Below are 19,250 nucleotides of genomic sequence, written 5' to 3'. Positions count from 1 at the left end.
GAAAATTATTAGAAATATTGCTTAATCATAGGAGAGGACTTTATAGCACAGTATATGGAATTTTATACACATAAGTATGTATCACAATATTGTTCCAATATACAAATTTGGTAGTAGCTGATTTTTTTTTAATAAAATCTTTATCTCAATTATAAGTAAAAATGCATTTTACAAGTATGTTTTCAATTTTTCCTTGCACATATAAAATAAATAATGTTTATGGTAATAGTGCCCGCTTATGAAGACATGAATGCTTATCAGTAAATGCAAACGCACTCACACACACTTACACTGACTCACATAACAATTTACACTTATTTAATGCCTATTGCCAGTTGGGCATTATTATCTAAAATCAATAAACAGTCACACAGTAACACATTTAATTATTTATTTTGGTGCGCGTTATGCCCAATTAAACAAACGGCAACAGAAATGAAAAATATACAATAATTGTGGCCGGAAATGTTTACTTTGTTCAAATATAAAATTTATTAAATACAACCAATACGAAGACGACGAGGAACAAAACTTTGGATCGAAGTATGCGACGCGTATAAATAATAATTTGGCTTTTTGGTAAATAAAATGCTAGAAATAATATTAATGCCGATTGAGCACGCAAGAAACTTTTAGTATAATTGAAAATATATATGTGTGTGTGTGTGTTGAGAGCATTGCGGTATATCTTATAATTGTAGGGGTGTGTGAGGGTTCTCTGTGTATTGGCCAAATGGCCAATATCAAAAGCATTCGACGTGTCATAATTTCCATATGGCATAAGTTAATGTTTCAAGGCTGAGAAAATGTGAGAAATTGGCAGAGAAATGGCATTACTGACCTAAAAAGGACCAAGGTAAACATGAAAGGAAAATATATTGGATATGTATACTAGATAGATATAATAAATGAATCTGGCATTTAGCAGCTTGAACTTAATATGAGCCTCATGCTATGACTATTTTCCAAACATAAGAAAATCAACCTATTTAACTAATTGTGCTATCATTACGTAGTTAGTTAAGATACGGTTTTAAGGTAAGGAGAAAAGGGGTAGACTTCTTTCATCTAAATGTAAATTAGTGGAAAAGTAAAACGATGTTTACATTCCGTTCCAATCTAGATAAGGCTTATGTAATACTTAACGCATCAATCTTCAACGATTCAATATAAATAAGATTGTTTACAATATGATAAGAAATGGAATGAAGTTTCCATATACATACTCGTATGTTGGCATACATATTTTTAAATTTTAGTAATTCACAGCTGCGTATCTAGTAACAATATTTTGGGTAAAAAAAAGTTGACATAGTGGGATGGTTGCATATTCAAATGTATGACCTGGAGACTGCAATATGGACTTTAAAGAGAAACAAGGGAATATCATTCAAGCTTTCCTTTCTCCGCCACAACCTACTAAAATAAACTCTGTTGTACCAATAACTTCTATTACAGCTGAGGTACTCTTTCGTATAGTGGAGCGTTCCTTTGACAGCTATATGATATAGTGTAGCGATTTGATGCTTCACATTCTGAAGAGGTACTTCAAAATGTTAATAAATATCAAATTTTCTCAAGATATGTTTGCAAACAACCATTTTATCTTATTAAGATTGATTTTAGAACCGATCAGGCCTATGGCAGCTAAAATTAAAATAATGAGGCTTCACTTAGTTTGTAATAAACTTGCTTTGCATATGAATAAGACACATCTACATGCCAAGTTTGGTGGCTCTAGCTTTTATGGTTCAAAAGTTAACGCTGTTCATACAGACGAACAGACAGACAAATATACATACATAGGTCTGCTACGCCTCCTTCTGCCTGACACCTTCCTTTTTCTCTTCATACTTTCTAGTTTACCCTTTCGCTGTCGAATTACGCTCGGTGTGTGTGAAGTTGAAATGGCTTCACTTACACTGCAAATAACATGCGATTACCAAATCGCCAACGTCTTTAACAATGCTGGAGGCATTGGAAACTCTTCATGTCGCATCGTGTAGTTCAAATTATATATAATTGAAAAAGAAGCACATTCGAATTAGGCATTACAGAGCTGGAAAACTTGAGACATCCAACGACCTCTCACTAATTGACAGTGAAAAGTGTGAAAAACTTTCGCTTTCTGTGCCTGCACTTTGCGGGCAAGCTTTAGACTTGACCAGGCAGTGAAACCACAAAAAATCGAACCTAACAAGCACATTGGCGAGCAACTGAGGGGTGTTCGCTTAATTCGAAAGTAATACGACCCGCAAACTCCCCTCCCATAAAGACACTCTACAGTCTGTGGCATTACACACTTTCCAACAAGTAAATCAATTGAACTGCACGCACGGCACGTTTGGCCACTTCACAAATCAAATCAGATGATGTGTGGCCGATGCTATTATTATGTATATATTTTGCAATGCCAACATAGTCCCATCCATAGCAACAATAGGAAAGCTAATGCATAAATAACAAGCTATCGTAAACGATGACAAACCGCAGGCAACAACCAACTGTCAATAATCATAATTTGCTAAAAAAAAAGAAAAATATTACAACAAAAGGCCGTACGAAATTGACAAAACGTGTGCTTCGTTAATATGTGAAAATAATCAATAGCTACGAGTATGTGAATAACAATAGCAGCAAAAAATAAAAATAAATAAACAAGTGAAGGAAAAAAGTAAAATCATGACTACGGTGCTCGGTCGTTTTAACTTTCTCGCTTAACTTCATTTTTATACTCTGTACATGAAATGTACAAGAGTATATTAGGTTTGCGGGAGCTGAAAAATGTAACAGGCAGAAGGAGGCGTGGCAGACCCCACAAAGTATATATATTCTTGATCAGCATGACGAGACGAGTCGATCTAGCCCTGTCTGTCTGTCTGTCCGTCTGTCCGTCTGTCCGTCCGTATGAACACCTGGATCTCAGAGACTATAAGAGATAGAGACACCAAATTTTGCACGAAGATGCGTTATGTGTGTATTCTATACGAGTTTGTTTTATTTTTTTGATTTTCCCCCCCACTTCCCCCCTATGGGGGTTTTCCCGATTTTCCATTCGTATAATCGCCTATATCTCGGAGACTATAAGACCTAGGAACACCAAATTTTAGTCCCAGATGCCTTATGTGAATACGCAGAAAATGTATATTTTGGAATTCCCCTCCCTCCCCCCTCTACCCCGCAAATCGTAACTCCCGTAATTCTTGGAATTTCGAACTAAAATTTTGGAAATACCCCCAGTTAGTTATTATGTGTCCGTATGCCAAATTTCATTATGATAGACCGATTTAACAAGAAGTTATAGCCATAAATATATTTGCTGATGCAGCGCTGCTGCAGCGCTGCTCAAGCGCTGCCCGCGGCTGTTGTTGATGTTGCTGTTTGGTTGACTGCGAAAATGCTTACACAGACACGAATTGATGCGCATAGGCATACATACACTCACACAGACGCAATTGCTATGTAAATGTGCAATTATACACCCTTTACGTGAGTTCGAATACCGAGAGAGGTAAAATCGATCAAATTTTTTTTTTTATTTTCTTAATTTTTTTTATTTTCTATAATTATTGTAAACATATGTACAGAGTATTTCAAAGTCGGGACACCCGACTTTAGCTTTTTTACTTGTTACGTCTGAACGTTTCGTTTTAAATGTTTATTGTTTAAATTATTTCAATATTTAATTCCAAACATGGTAGTAGCACGATCTCCCCTATGTTTAACTAACCAACTAGCTTTTAGATGGGATTATGGAAGAGAGACGTTACGAATCGAACAAAACACAACAGTCTCCAGGTAGTCTAGTCGTGTGATTTAAAAATATTTTAGATTTAGGTTAAACTTTAACTCTGATGTAATAAGGTTATCAGTTTTTAAGTTCATATTTAAAATAATCTACTTAATATGTTGTTGTTTTGATGGGTGTTGAACTCCTAAAGGATAAGAGTTAAGATAACAAAATAAATTGCTTTCTTCGTTTGTGAAATATTTCTTGAAGCCTGATTTAATGGGATTTTCTTATAGTGCTCTATATATACATTTATTATCCAGATACTTAGCAGTATATTACAAAAAGACTTCTAGAAGCGAAGAAGCAAACATTAAATAAATAAATAATAATAACATTTGTTTGTAAATAACATTTTCCAACCCCAATTCGCTCTATAACAAAACCAAATTCTTCAAATATATAAAAAGCAATCACTACTGGTTTATGCTACTGAGTGCTTACTGTACTGCATTGTAGTTGAAGGTTGTCTGTCGACACATTTAATGAGCCGAAACAAAAACGCGACACTGTCAAGTTTTCTTATAATCTTTTCTATGTTGTATCATAATTGATAAGCCGGTAAGTGGGGAGTTTAAAAATGCGTCGCCTGAGCATTGAACTAAACGACTTTCTATTGGAGTAGCAGAAACCGGTCCGAGTTGAAGGCGGAAAAACAACATTTGGGTTAATTGCCACTAATTGCAGAGTTGCACAAACATTGGCGGATTTTGTGGATTCGCCAAATGCCATTGGCAAAAATGGGTTAAAGGTGTGCGAGTAGCTCGGTGTGTGTGTGTGTGTGCGTGTGTGTTGGCCAATTAGCCAGCCTATCAGCCAAGGCGTGTAAGTACTTTCCCTGATACGGAAACGTCGCGTGCTTTGCTGATTTTTTTCGCCTTTTGGCCAATTTCCAAATCACGTGATAGCAATGTCTTTGAAAACTTGGTCATCTTGCCGAAGTTGGCCAAAATACATACACGTTTGATGCAACGGTAGACAACCAATTAATTATATAAATCAACTAATTCGATTCGAGCGCTTTTCGTGCCAGGTTCTGGGTTTTTAGAATCATTTGATAGACGCCCTTAAACTATTTGAGGTTCGGCCGCGTGTGATAAATGAGGTAATTTGTTTACTTTTTGTTTAATTGCATCGACAATGCAAACAAACTATAGCCTGCAGGAGATGGTGAAAGAAAGAGCTCCTAGTTAGCAAACGTCATTAAATCTGAATTCGATAGATATAATTGCTACAGACTTCAGTGCAACGTACTATTTAGAATGGATAATATTTCTTACTGATGTATTATAATTTTGCAAGCCTATAACGGCTCAAGTCTTGGTATGGATATATTTTTTATTTATTTAAAATTATTTAAATTTATTTAAAATCTAAATTAAAATTTATTTAAAATCCAAATTCGATAGATATAATTGCTACAGACTTCAGTGCAACGTACTATTTAGAATGTATAATATTTCTTACTGATGTATTATAATTTTGCAAGCCTATAACGGCTCAAGTCTAACTATGATTGCAACATTTTTGAATACCATTTGTAAAATTATAAACTGGTTCTATATAGACTTCTTAGCCACGTTTATGTTTCCTCTCTCCTTCTTACTTGTAATCGATATGTATTCCATTATATTTAAGTTTAATTTATTGCCACATCACTTTCCCCATTTCCACAACTATTTCGGTAATTTCTTTTAATTAAAAGTAAAGTCTCTGCACTTTTTACTGATCAGCCCTCGCACACGGGTACTTACATATATATTTGTATGTGCGTTTTATTTGATTAAGTAGCATGTTGTATGATCTCAATGCGCTTAGTGCTATCCACAGTTGCCTCAAGTTCAAAGTTCGTGTTTAATCTTCTCGAGGCCCACAAATACTTCTGGGGGCTGTCGTTTTTGTTGTTCCTTTTGTGTCTGTGGGCTATACTTGGGGGCCGATGTAAGTGTAAACAATGGAAGAATTATGAAGCATGAAAGTGGAACAACTTGCAGTCGGGCTGCTTAAATATTTGTTGCAACTCAAAGTCAAAAATTAATTTATAATCAAGAGACTAAAGTTGAAAGTTTCGGGGCATTAAATTCAACACGTGTTCAAAGTTGCCGAAAATATTTTCACAAAGCGCCCTAACCTTTCACACTCTATTAAGCAGCGAGTACAACAACAAAATGAAATAAAACATAAAAAAAACATGAGACGAGACAAGCCGAGTTCAATAAACTCCAAAGTCAAAGTTGAGAAATGTTATTTATTTCCGCTTTTCCACATCTTCTTGCTGTGTGTTTCTTTTTTTTGTTGTTTCTGAAAACTGCAAATTGGCGTAACAAGATGGTTGGCGAAAAGACAAAGAGGCATTGCTACAAGTACTTGCGAGTCTAAATGAAAAGAGTTAACATGCCTGCCAGGGGTCAGCAAAATTAAAATTAGTGAACAATGCCAGGCAAATGTAGGAGACAACTACAACAATAGAGTAACAGCAGCAACAACAACAACAACTGTCATTATGCTGGCAGCCAGACAAAAGGGCCTGAATACTCGTAGACCGGCAGCTGAAGGCAGACTGAAAACATGTTCGGCTGGAAGAGATGGAAAGCGGTTGCTTTTTAGTGAGAAAACTGCAGAACGTTTGGTTCCAATTCATTTAGCAACAACAACAACAACACGAAACACAATAGCTATCAAACAGTTGGCCATTCAATAAATTTGAAAATTGTACAGTTAGTAGTTTCGAGCCTCCCTCGCCGTTGACATTCATTCATTTCTGCTCCAATTGCTTTTCACTGCAACTACGTATATATAACTATTCCTATATACTCGTATATAAATACATTCTATATGTACATACATATGTATATAGAGTGGCAGCTCGATAGCTCGGACATGACGGTATTTTGAACATTTATTTCACCCTTTTTTTATCATCACAAAATTTGATTTTTCTAAAATAAATACAGCTTTGAAGAAGGCACTGCTGCTGCCTTATCTAATATTTAGTTCTATTACTTTTATTTCTTTCTTTGCCAGTTCTTTTCATCTTTCGCAGTCTTTGTCTTTTTATGGATTTATTTAAATTAAATTAATGTTTAATCGCTTAATACATGAAAACCATTCCTATTCTGCCTAATATTAAAACGGTTGTTAATTAAGATTAATTGTCCGCACCATCGAGGTTATGCTGTATTTACAAGTACATAGATATTTGACGCAGCTCGAGTGTTTTATCAGCGTTTTCGCTTGTTTGCTAACCCAGCACGTATCTTGAATGGCTAAACAATAACATTCTGGCAAATGTGCGCTGATAATGTGAGAAACCCACAATTTCTTGTCTACAATGTACACAAATTACTCATCGCCTGGCTAAATTTAAAACTCCCCCTAAAATATATATACGAGATAAACAAATCGAAAGTAAAGAGTACTTAGTAAGTACTTGTATAAAAATAACAATTCTAGAGCGATCCGATGAGCTTTTTTTTGGGGTCTTTTGGCAACAACTAGTAGAGTATTTAAGAGATGCTGAAATGGTCAGCTCCTGAGCATCGAGTCTACTAAAACAAGGAGTGAGATCAACGATCTGTCAAATGCAACATTGCTCAGTTGTTCTAAACTAATGACTTCCTTAAACTATTTTCACAGCTGGCGTTGGAAGATAAGGGTCCATGATATTCTTGATGTCCCAGAATTTTTTTTTAAATCCACTCAACGCAAGGAGTATCCAGAAGGGCATAAACTGTTGTAATTGGAATAAGACAACGTCTATAGTGTTGTTGAAATTCTTTTGGTTGTAACTTCCAATTCCCCATTCCGTATATGCTTTGAATATCACAGACATTCAGAGCATATTTCTAACATATCTACATTTTTAAAGTTTGAAATCAAACATTTAACATTTGTGTTTAGCGTGAGATGGAGGTTTCCTCTTAAAGTGTGTCTTCCAAGCTTCTCTCATATCTTCTGAACCATACACATGTATATTTTTCAGTTCTCATAACATGTACATGCCTATCGCATGGCTTAACAGTGCGAAGTCCTAATCTAAAACCAATCATTCAGCAATCAACCGTTGTACGTGAGTGCTTCGAACTATGGGAATCAAATTGAAAAACGCCCCCCTCATTTGTGTGCCCAAGCATTTTGTTGGACGAGGTGGACGAACTATGGTAGATGGAATTGAAATGCAAATTAAGGTCAAAGCTTTTTCAATGCTGGCAGCATGTGAACACAAAAACTGTTTACACAAACTGCACGTGTTGAGCCAAAAAATAAATAGCAGATAAAAAAGGGCCCATGAAGAAGGCCATCCAAAGCAAGATCAAGGCATTGCTGTCAAAAAAAAAAAAAAAAAAAAAAAAAAAACAGAGTCCGATATGGCACAAGTTCCAAAGCTGCCGCCAAATGTTGCACAACAAAGAAAAGCTGCTGAAATATAAACAAAAATCACTGACAATCGAATCAAGTGCGCAGAAATGTTGTCAATGTCGAATCGAAGCTTTCGTACTCTAACAAATAAGTTGAACTAAGCGCTGTTTTAGGGGCTTATGACATGTGTTTGGTAACCAGTTAAATAAACAATATTAAACTAAACTAATGGCGTGATAAATATGGAGGTTACTCCACATTTAACAATGAGTAAAGGGAAGCAATCAATCAATTCAATTTTATGGATTCCAATTGGTTTTAACTCTAAGAGAATAAAGGTCCTACAAAGAATCTAATTTTAAAATACAGAATTTAAAAAATCTTTCTACAAGTATTGCTAATTTCTACGGCGTCTTTGGTTAAAAACATGTGGGGGCAGTATTGATTTATTGAAACAACAACAAGAACAACAAAAATCAATGACGCACGCGTAAGAAGAAAACGGAAATTCAGAGCAGAGCAGAGCGCAAGAAAAACAAAACTAATTAAGCAAAAACTACTTGGAAGAGAATAGAAAAATAGGCAGAAAGTGTAACAAAAGCAGAGACAGCAGAAAAAACTGAAACATACAAGTACTTAACATTTTTTTACACTGCCAGCTGTGCCGAATTGATTGCAAAATTCAATACACAACTAGAGCTATTATCTAATTGCAAACTATATACATACTACATAGATTTGAGGGTCAATTCGATTTTATGACCATGTTGCGTATCGAATGTCCAATGAGTATTGGCCAATTGGTCACATTGGCGGCCGTTCAATTACAAAAGCGAAACCGGACGGTCTTGTTAAGTGGTGGAAACGTGTGGCCAGCAAGACGCCAGCCAACTGATAAGATAATGGCAGCAACAACACAATAAATTATAATTATGTCAGGCTCTTTTGTGGATACAAACACACAAACTACAAGTATATAGTATACACACTCGTATATATTCGCATATATTAGGTCTGCTTGATATTTGGCTGTCTTGTGTCAACTTGGCAATGCGCCTTAAAAATCGCCAAATTGCGCAGATGTCGAAACAAATAAGCGTATAACAAAAAATCTTTGATATTGCTAGTTGTTGTTATTGTCCCGCCTGCTGCGGCGTCTGGCCATATAGTATCTAGATACATATATCCTTGTGCAGAAGTTATGACAGCTGCGGTTGGCGGAAATGTGCACAACTTAGCAAATTGCTAAAATTATGCGCAGACAGAAAATGCAAACAAGGCACAGTGGGCTAGTTAGGGACTTTGCTTTCAGTATTATCGAATCATTTCAAATATGAATGGTTAAGCGATTCTTTAGTTCTAGGTTCGCACACAAGTGTATTTCGAATTACTAATCCTTCTTTTGTAGGCAGGCGACTACATCTATGAATCGAAATAATTTTAACTGTGAAAAATATTTGGTAATACAAAAACTTATTAAATATTAGTACCACAATAACCAAATAATATTATTTCAGTCACGCTTTATTACATCGATGTTTCAACAGAGCTGAAGCCAGGCTTTTCCGGACTTGCGTTAGGCGATTGTTTTATTCACCCTATTTGTCAACTTATATTGTAAATAAATCCCACTGTGCTCCCATAGTGTTTACAGCACTGGCTATATAAATTTTTATTACTGCTTACAGACAAATACTCGTATCCCAACAAAATACCCAAGTTCCTGCACATTGCTGGGCTTAAAGTGCGTTCCTGGTTGAGAAACTTTGCCAGTTTATGCAATTTTGCCGACTTTATTTCTTTTTAAATCAAAATAAAACACTTCGGCTACAATTTGTCGCCTCATTATAACAACGGCAACAGCCTTTACAAAAAACTTGGCAGCTTACAAATTGCTGCAGTCATTGGTCCTTATACATATAGTCCTTACGGCTTATGACAAAACGAGCAACAATTTCTAGAAAAAAATGCCCAACTATGTGACATGACCGATGCTTTATTGGGATTTTTTTCGTTCATTTTATTTTGGCAAATATTCAAGCGCAAATGCCTAAAAAAATGCGAGCACAATATGGAAAATTAAAAGAAAAGATACCAATTAGAGAGAAGGAAAGAAAAGAGAACTTCAAGACAGCAATTAATCTTAAAACATTTAGGCAAAGCTATTTTCTCGTCCCATAGAAAAAATTGGACTATAACTAAAAGCTGTGTGTATAATAACTGAATAAAATATGTAGAGCTTTTAAGCACGTGTAGCACATAGCTTGCGCAATAATTTTACATATACAGAAGTTCGTCTGATCCCAATATTAGACCATTTGGAGAAGTATTTAGTAAGCATTTTCCTTTAAGTTATTTGAACTGAATTTGTATTTTATATCTATATTTATTCTCTATATCTTCATTGATTAGTGCTGTTCATTGAATAATGAATGAATCTGTCAATCATGATGTAAAAGCTAAATTTTTCCCCATTTGGGGGTCAAATTATGACAGTTTGCTTTCAATTCCCCTTCTATTTCTTCTTATAATTGCCAACTAGCACTTAATTTAGACAGTTTAGCTCCTTTAACCAGTTAACGATCACTATTTGCCAAGCTTTTTATGTTACGCCCAGCCTAGAGTGTTTCTTTCGATCGTCGATCTAAATTGTAGTAATCAGGAGCTCCAAACACACTTACTGACTACAACAAAATTGAAAAGAATTTATAGGCATACTAAATACCGTTACCAATTGTGTGAATTCCAGAACTGCACTGTATCGAAGAATTATAATTTAGCAAGTGTGTCTGTTTGAGGCAACTTTAAATTCAGTTCATTTGTAACGTCCATAATCGCAATTACAGCTCCCACATAAATAAAAGCGAGTAGATGCGAACAAAAACGATGCCGGAACGAAATGGCAGAGCAAAACATAAAGAGCAACAACAACAACAACAACAAATTCTAATTAAACTAAATAGCATAGGAACTCATTAGAAACGACCTCAAACCGTTAAAGAAGAAGCAGAAGGTAAGCAACATCAGCAGCGAGCCCAGTTCAGTCATAAGTGCGAGCAACAATGGACGGAAAACAATTGAATAGAAAGCTGTGAATAGGAGCAACAACAACAACAACAACAATATCAACAACAAGAGCAACAACAAGACGGAAGACGAAGACGTTGGCTGGGCCAAGATGTTGCCTCTGCTGCTGCTACTGCTGCTGCAGCAACTAAGTTAGCCAAGTGGACTCTCAGAGGTGGGTGTTGCCGTGTGGGGCATAAACATTAACATGTGTTGCGCCCCACACGAACGTGCTTGCAAATTGCCGTAAGTTACGAGCAGAGCCGCAACTTGAGCTGCAACAGAAACTGTAGCAGCAGCTGTGGCAGCAACTGTGGCAGCAGAGACAGCAGTCATGTCTTATCGAGTCGGCTTTGCCATTAACTTGGCCGGCACTCAGCCGGCAGTCAGGCAGTCAGCATTCCGCAAATAGTTGCCAGCTAAGCCGTCGACTTGGCTTTGACTTGAGGAAGCGCCGCGTTACATGATATCAATAAGGAGTACAGCGAAAAAGTGCAGCAGGCAGGAGACAACCGCTCCAAAGCCAATACACTTTAAAAAAATAAGTAAAGCACAAGAAATTGTTTAAAAATTAAGTAAAACGTACCACAAATATTAACTCTAGAATACTTTTCGGATGTGAAACAATTTTCCACACCATTCAATTGTTTGCCAGCGTTTTTATCAGTGTAAAAGCTGAAGGAAGGAAAGCAGCTACCAAATACAAAGCTGGTAAGGGGTAGACAAACAGACAAGGCAACAAACAAGCAAACAAACACACACACACTCACACAAGACGAACAACGACAATTTCTAGATGTTGCAAGTTCTTCAAGGGCATGCAGGTGGTGGCAGTGGCGGTGGCGGCGGCGGCTCTTAAGAATGTTGCACCTTGTAGCGGACAACAACATGAAACAGTGAGCAACATTGATGGCTGCATCAACAGAGTTGCCAACGTCTCGAACGCCATTGGGGCCATTGGGTTGCTTGAGTTTTGAGGCCTGCTCGCACGCTCAACCATCTCTGAGTTGTTGCTGCTTTGGGCAAGTTAATGGATATGCAACGCATACTGCAAATTACCACGCCAGACGTGCACTTTTATCTTTGTAGCTTGTTCGGTTGGTGCCGATGCTGCCCCCTCGAGTGGCAGTTGCCATATTTCCATTGTTGCTCTGCCGCCTTTCGCTTCACCATGTGTCTGAAATTTACAGTTGTCTGCAATGCCGTCCGGGAGCATGTGTTGAATATTACTTACTGATCAATACGAGTAGATATGCACCTTATATACAAATATTGTTGCAACAAGGAGCATCAATATGCCACACAAAACAATCAGCAGAGGAGAGAGGAGCACATACATATGCCTGTTGTTTCAAAAGGCAGTCGACGAGTTTGGAAATGAAGAAAGTTGCATGTTTGAGGTTTTCTGAGAATTGGAAATGGTGTAGAAGCTAAGCTTTTCCAAAAACACCAGATGCAGTTCAAATTTCTGGTTTCAAGAACTTTATATTGAAGATCACTAAACGCTGCAAGCTTGATTAAAGAACAAAATGGAATATTTGAAGGAAATTTGAAATAGAACAAATTTTTTAAAGTGTATTTTCAATTCCAATGCTTACTAACTCTTCCAGTTATTTCTACATTTTTTATTTTGCCATAAATCGTTAGAGAAGACGGATAAAAGACAACTACAGTTCAGCCAAAAAGGTCCATAACTAATAGTTCTAGACTCCAATTAAGCGAATGCGCTATTAACAAAACACATAATTTTTAATAGGCCTGCTCTTAAAGTCCAGTCATACTCTGGGGCCGCTAGAACTCGCAGATAAAAGATAAAAAGCTAAAATAGTAGCCGGCCATAAAACTAAGCAATCCGACAGCATCCAAGATAGATGTGAAGAGACACTAAGAGTGTGAGTAAAAGAGAGACAGAGAGAGAGAGGCAGTTACCGATTATACTCGTAGTTGCTTTCTATATCGCATCCATGAGATACAAGTAGCGCATGCATGTGCATGCCAATGAATTATCTACGTCCGTCTGAGCAGAATCAAACGTGCATGAAAGAGGCGCCGCCAACTAAAGACGGGGACGGCCGACCCCACGCCCCCCACGTTCCCCACGTTTTCCCATTTATGCGCATGTCTATCGAATGACATTGGCGACGGTGACGTCGAAGGATCCTTCACCTGATTAGCATACCAAATGCATACTGCTGCTGATTGGAAGAGACGGCGCGGCAGGCAGAGAGCAGAATATTACTAACTACAGATAAATTGTGCGCACAGGCAGTGAAGAGTGAAATCAGAAAATGCCAGCACGAATCGGGAGACGGGAGACGAGTTGAATTCAAAGGCTGGCTACACCTGCACCTGCCACAGGTTAACAACAACAATAACAGCAGTAGCAGCAGTAACCGGCAGCGTCTGCGTCAGCAAATAGACAACAGATATACAGAAAGAAATAAAAATCAAGAAGACAGTCAGGCAGGCAACCAGGTAAGCGCACAGCGATGTGAAAAACAAATAAACGGCAAGAACAGTCGCTGAAAACGTGGAGGAAAGCAAGTAAGAACGATACAGAGTTGGCGACACACAACTGTCCAATACGCTTTCGTCAGCGGCTGACTTGTGATTAATGTAAACCCTCCGCTTAATAATTAAAGTAGACAGAAATTAAGCTAAACAACTAGCAACTGTTCCGACTTGGACACACACACTCTTTCAATGCACTATAAATAGTTAGCAGTTATCAAATATTATTAAATACATAAAACAAAGCTAGAAGTTGTATTTTCAAATAAACGAATTATTATTCATGGGTTTTTGATTATTTCTTCTCCCGCTTTTGTTACATATTAGAAACTGACCGTTCACTCATAAACTGTAAAAGCACACTTTATTTATAATTAAGTTGATAAGGTTTTATAACCTGTACTCTTTATTATTAACTAATCATAGATACACACAAATTTATTAGCCAATTTTTGTGAATAAATGAAATGAATGAATAATTCGTTTTATTAGACTTTTTCAGCAAATCTTTTAAACCATAACTAAATACAACTATTGAGAACATTTATTATTAGTATTGAAAGATATGAACCCTATTATCATCCCTATGACAGGCTATTTAAATTGTCGAACAACTCTGAGTTTCATTTTTTTAGTCGACAGCCGAAGCGTCGCTGATAACTAATATGCACATATTGGTGGCTCGCTTACTCATTAAGCCTGCGACTGCAGGGTATAGAAAACTATATATGCCAGGCAAACTGTAGAAAAATACGCTGAAGCGAATTAAAGACCAAAAGGAAATTGAATAAGACGCAAGCGTGGAAAAGAACCTCAGCATAGAATCAAAAATTCACCTGTCACTCATGCGCGCTCTCTCACTCTTTCTGTAAAGGCTCCTCACCACAACATTTGTTTGTCACTCTCTGAGGCAAAGCGGCTTTTGTGGGTTGAAGAAGACTGAAGACTCTCTCACATTCACATTCGTACTCACATTCTTTATCATTGGAGCTTGAGGCACATTTCACAGCATCTTCTTTTGCTTGTTGCTGTTGTTGTATTTATAGCCCTTGTGCAACTTTAATGGGCTTAACCGAAAACATATCTGCAAATTAGTCATTGTGATTAATGAGCGTCGGCAATTGCGATTGTTTTGATTTATTTTGTGCGAGCGCCTGAAAACTGATTATGGGTCTCGGTCTCCCGAGTTGTGCGACTCATGCTGCACTTATCTAGATCGCTTGAGTGTGAGAGCCGTGTCTTTAAAACCCCCTATGTGTGTGGTGTTTTTGGGGGGAGCGCAGTGTGGGGGACTCTGTGCTCAGCGTGCATGGCGTTTGGGTCAAGTTCATGCAAAAACCTTTTCATTAGGAGCGTGGAAATGGTTGGCAAATCGTTTCAGAGTGAACATTTGAATGCGCCCAAGTTGTGAAAGAGTTGAAAGAAGAGCTGAGTTAGTGATGAACACATTAATGGATGTATTTATGTAACAAGCTAGTGGGGCATAATACTTGTAGATGTTATTTCTAAGATTTCATTTGATTTTCCAAAATTGTAAGCTATATTTTGCTACAAATAAATCGTTTAGTATTAATTTTGTACAATTTTATATTACTTGTATTTTATTTTAGTTTTTGAAAAAAATGTCGAATACAATTATAATTTGCATTATAAAGTTAAGAAAGTCTTGCAATAAAATAAATTATTTTAATTGCAACGGGTTTAGCTCTTTTTGCCCATTTGTTTGTCTCTATGAAACCTTTTATTCCTGAGACCATTAAATCTTAAGATATGGCAACTTTTCAAGAACTTATCTCTGATATTTATGCTTTAGAAGCTTTTGCTTTTTGTAGGTCTTGGATATTTCTACTGTATCATGTTTATATATTTAGATCTTTGATAGTAATTATGTCGACTATTTCATCAAACAACTCTTCAACAGTTCATATATCATATTTAAAAAAAAAAAGTGATAAGTTGTTTATATTCGACAAGAATCTAAGAATTTAAGAAAATAACAAAATTGCGATTATGTCCACAACTGCCGCAACAGTAGAAATTAATTTATATTTCCGCTGTGTACGGAGAAGAGGTAAAATTCGTTAGATGCAAAGCTGAGAGACGCGAATGTTTAACACATTTTTTAATGAACTATTGATTGTGTGGCACATTGAGGCATTGAGTGAGCATTGCTGCTAGTGCTGGTTTGATTTGCCGGAGATTGTGTGTGCGAAATATTAATGCGTCGAATGGCCTTCAAAATGCGCAGACAAGAGCTTTCTAGATACAACAACATGCCGTTGTTGTTGTTGCTGCTGTTGTTGCTCACAGCTGACAAACACAAAAACCACCCCCTTATTGCTGGCCACTGAGCCGCCCCCAAATTGTCAAAGTCTAGAGCGGCACAGCATCCAAAGGAATGCCACCCCCAAATGGGCCGTTGATGAAATATTGTAAGCAATCGATTGAAGAAGCAAAAAAAGTGTGTCAGAATTAACGGCACCACTCACCTTTTGTTTATGAAGAAAGCAAAGAGCAAGGAAACTCCTTGCAAAAGCAGCTAAGCAGCAGCAACAACAAAGTTTGATGAGGCGGCGCAGCGACTTTCAAAACAGGATTTTTTAAATGGACGCAAAATATTTCAGTATGGTTGCTTGTTTATGGCTCTTGATGCGGCCTTTTTTTTTTTTTTTTGATTTACTTTCGAGTCTTATTTACTTTTTTCTCTCTCTTTCAACAATTTTTTAATGCTGCCACGACAGCTGCGACTGCGACGGTGACGGCGACGGCGACTGAGACACTGGCAATGACATTTTTCACAGTGGCGGCGGCGGCGGCGGCGATGTTGTTTGCGATGGTACGCGGGGAGGGGAAATTGCAGGGAAGTTTGCAAGCCAGACAGGTGCACTAACAGCAACAACAACAACAACTAAACAAACGCGCGAACACACACACACACACTTAAACATATACACGACACGACAGCGACTACAAACAAAACGCACAACGCGGCGTTTTACATTTCTTTTGTTGTTGTATTATTTTTGCACGGCGGCTGCGGGTTTTATTATTTGTATAATTATTGCAGCTTTTTATTTATCTTATCGTTGTTTCGTACAAGCACTTGGGCAAAAATTAGATAATACTTAATGGGCGCTTATCGGGCGACTTGACGCCTTTACACTCCACTTTTAATTAATGCTGCTACACAATTTCCTTTGCCTCTTGGTTTTTCTTTCTTTACCAATTTCTGCACACGCGCGCAAAAACTGGATACAACCGCACGTTTGGAGAACAAGGTAACAACTGAGCGATAGCGCCGCCAAGCAATCGATAGGCACAGCACACAGTACGATAAGTAACGTACAGCTGTAGGTTCGTCGTCAGCGGGAGCTCTTTTTATAGCAGGTGGGCAGCGCTGTTGCATCAACGGCGCGTAACAAATGACCGTTCGGAATTCAAATTAAATGGAAGGCCAATTGTTGTGATTTTAGAAATCGAAAAATCCAATGAAGCAGTAAAGTTTTCCGATCCCTACAACGAATGACAAAATTACCAGCTTAATAAATAATAATAATAATATAGAAATAATGTAATATAATAATAATATAGAAATAATTTAAAATAATATAAAAAATTAAGAATTTCATGTCAATAAAATGCGACTTTCAATACAGTAGTTTTTCTGCTATGTTTTTTCTGCTCAAATTAATTTCTACAAATTCATTCAATAAGTGAATATTTTTTTTTTAAATCTTTATTCTTAATTTAAGGATCTGTTCTAAGGAGGACAATTAAGTGAATATTTGAAACTGTGCTTATCAATTTATTTGATAAATTCAGTCAGTTATATAAGTTCAATAAGTTAAATTTATGTGTGCTTGTTTTTTTTTTAATAATTTAAACAAATGAAATGAATGGTTGGTGCCAGCAAGCAGTTTGAACACTCCTAAATGTAAAGCAGTTCAATGGCAGGTTATTTGGTTGTGAACTTGGCTAAAGTAGAATGCATGGCAGTTCACACGCCAAAAAGGGAGCTAGCGCATAACTTTCAATTAAGCCCTGTAGATGACGCTAATGATACTTTAATTCTCACATTCTCAACTTTTTCGTTATGCTTCTACTCAAAAGGTGGCGCGGCTGTGTCTTTAAAGCAGATATATTCTTGATCTGTAGAAGTCGATATAGAATGAAAGCAGGGATCTCAGAAGTATCAGAGAAGAAATTCTTCAAAAGCAGAGACTCTCCAAAAGTAGGAATTCCCCACAAGGGAATTTCCAAGTCAATCAATCCCTTAAAGTGTTCTTGTTCAATAGAATGATGATAATATCTATCTATAAACTATGTATATAGACGTCTTCCTGAATGGCATTTCTGCAATACTTAATATTTTTAGGAGGCAAGGGATTTCGGAGGTAGAGAAAATTATATTTTTTATGAATATGATGACATAAGTCGATGAGTCCCCCTTCTCGAACTAAAACTATCAAGCTGGTAAAAAAAGGAGCTCTTCCACTTCCACTCCGACTATAACTCTATAAAAAACATGGCGGGCAAAAGGTTACTGTTAATGAAACTCCATCTTTTTTTTGTTAATAAAAAAGCAAACAATTTAATGATTTATAGCCGGAGGGAGATATCATTTGAAATGGGCATTCTGTCAATAATAAATCATTTTGTTTTACAACTCAATGGTGTAATTGCATTTTTCTCGGCAGACAGTGTTATAGGATTTTGCGTAACTTGGGGCTTTGCGTGCTGGCTGATCTTAATCTTATCGTTTTATTAACTATATAGTATACGAGTATATCACGGGTTGGTGGCTGGATGCGCGTCACTGACGGGGTATTTTGTTTTACAACATGTTTGCGACTCTTTGTTGTTTTTCCATTAAATTATTATCGCAGATTCGCAGTGGCTGCTAAAAATAAAGTAGATAATTATATCTGATAAGTGTATGTGTGTTTGTATGTTTCCATAACTATGCCAAGTTGTAACGCGGATTTATGGGACAAACAAGCTGCCAGGGAGGTTGTACGCTCGAAGGTCAGCAACGTACCATGAAATATCTCCCAAGTGAGGCGTTCTAAAATATTTTGCTTTCCACTCATTATTCGCCAGATAAAAAATGTATATATTTTGAGGCGGTGCGCAAGAATTATGGACTCCTGTGCTTCAGGAAGCATTCTAAGCACTTCTTTATGGAGCAAACTCGTATAGTCGTATACCCGTATACCCGTATACCCGTATATGTATATGGCTCTCCAGGCAGGTCGGTCGGCAGCGCGTAAATCTCTTTACGCTTAACAGCTCGCACGCGTCGCCATTCGCATCCACACCCCGGCACGTTGAACTCATCACATGGAGGTCGGGAATACATATGTACTTGTATATATGTATGTGTACGTGTCTGATGTCGGGCGATTGTCAGACACGTGTTATCAATCAATTAGGGCGCCTCTGCTTATCAGCTCGTTAATGAGCGCCTTTTTTTTTTTCTTCTTTAGATATTTTTTATATCCATGTCTCATGGTTGGCAATAAAC

The 19,250-nt window shown here is 37.1% G+C and overlaps 1 protein-coding gene across 3 annotated transcripts in view; it reads right to left on the bottom strand.

Moving 5' to 3' along the window:
* The window catches only part of LOC115631956 (mitogen-activated protein kinase-binding protein 1), a 97,796-nt gene extending 81,431 nt beyond the window's left edge, over positions 1-16,365 (bottom strand). For all 3 annotated transcript variants that reach the window (XM_030528818.1, XM_030528815.1, XM_030528816.1), the window contains exon 1: positions 16,216-16,365. The gene's annotated coding sequence lies outside the window, so the exon portion shown is untranslated. The remainder of the gene's footprint in view (positions 1-16,215) is intronic.
* Positions 16,366-19,250: the final 2,885 nt, after the last annotated feature.

Source organism: Scaptodrosophila lebanonensis, unplaced genomic scaffold, assembly GCF_003285725.1.
Source record: "Scaptodrosophila lebanonensis strain 11010-0011.00,11010-0021.00 unplaced genomic scaffold, SlebRS2 tig00001412-arrow-pilon, whole genome shotgun sequence".
In the NCBI taxonomy this organism is placed as follows: domain Eukaryota; kingdom Metazoa; phylum Arthropoda; class Insecta; order Diptera; family Drosophilidae; genus Scaptodrosophila; species Scaptodrosophila lebanonensis.
Note: the sequence above shows the minus strand (reverse complement) of the source record. Positions and strands in the feature narration are given on the sequence as shown.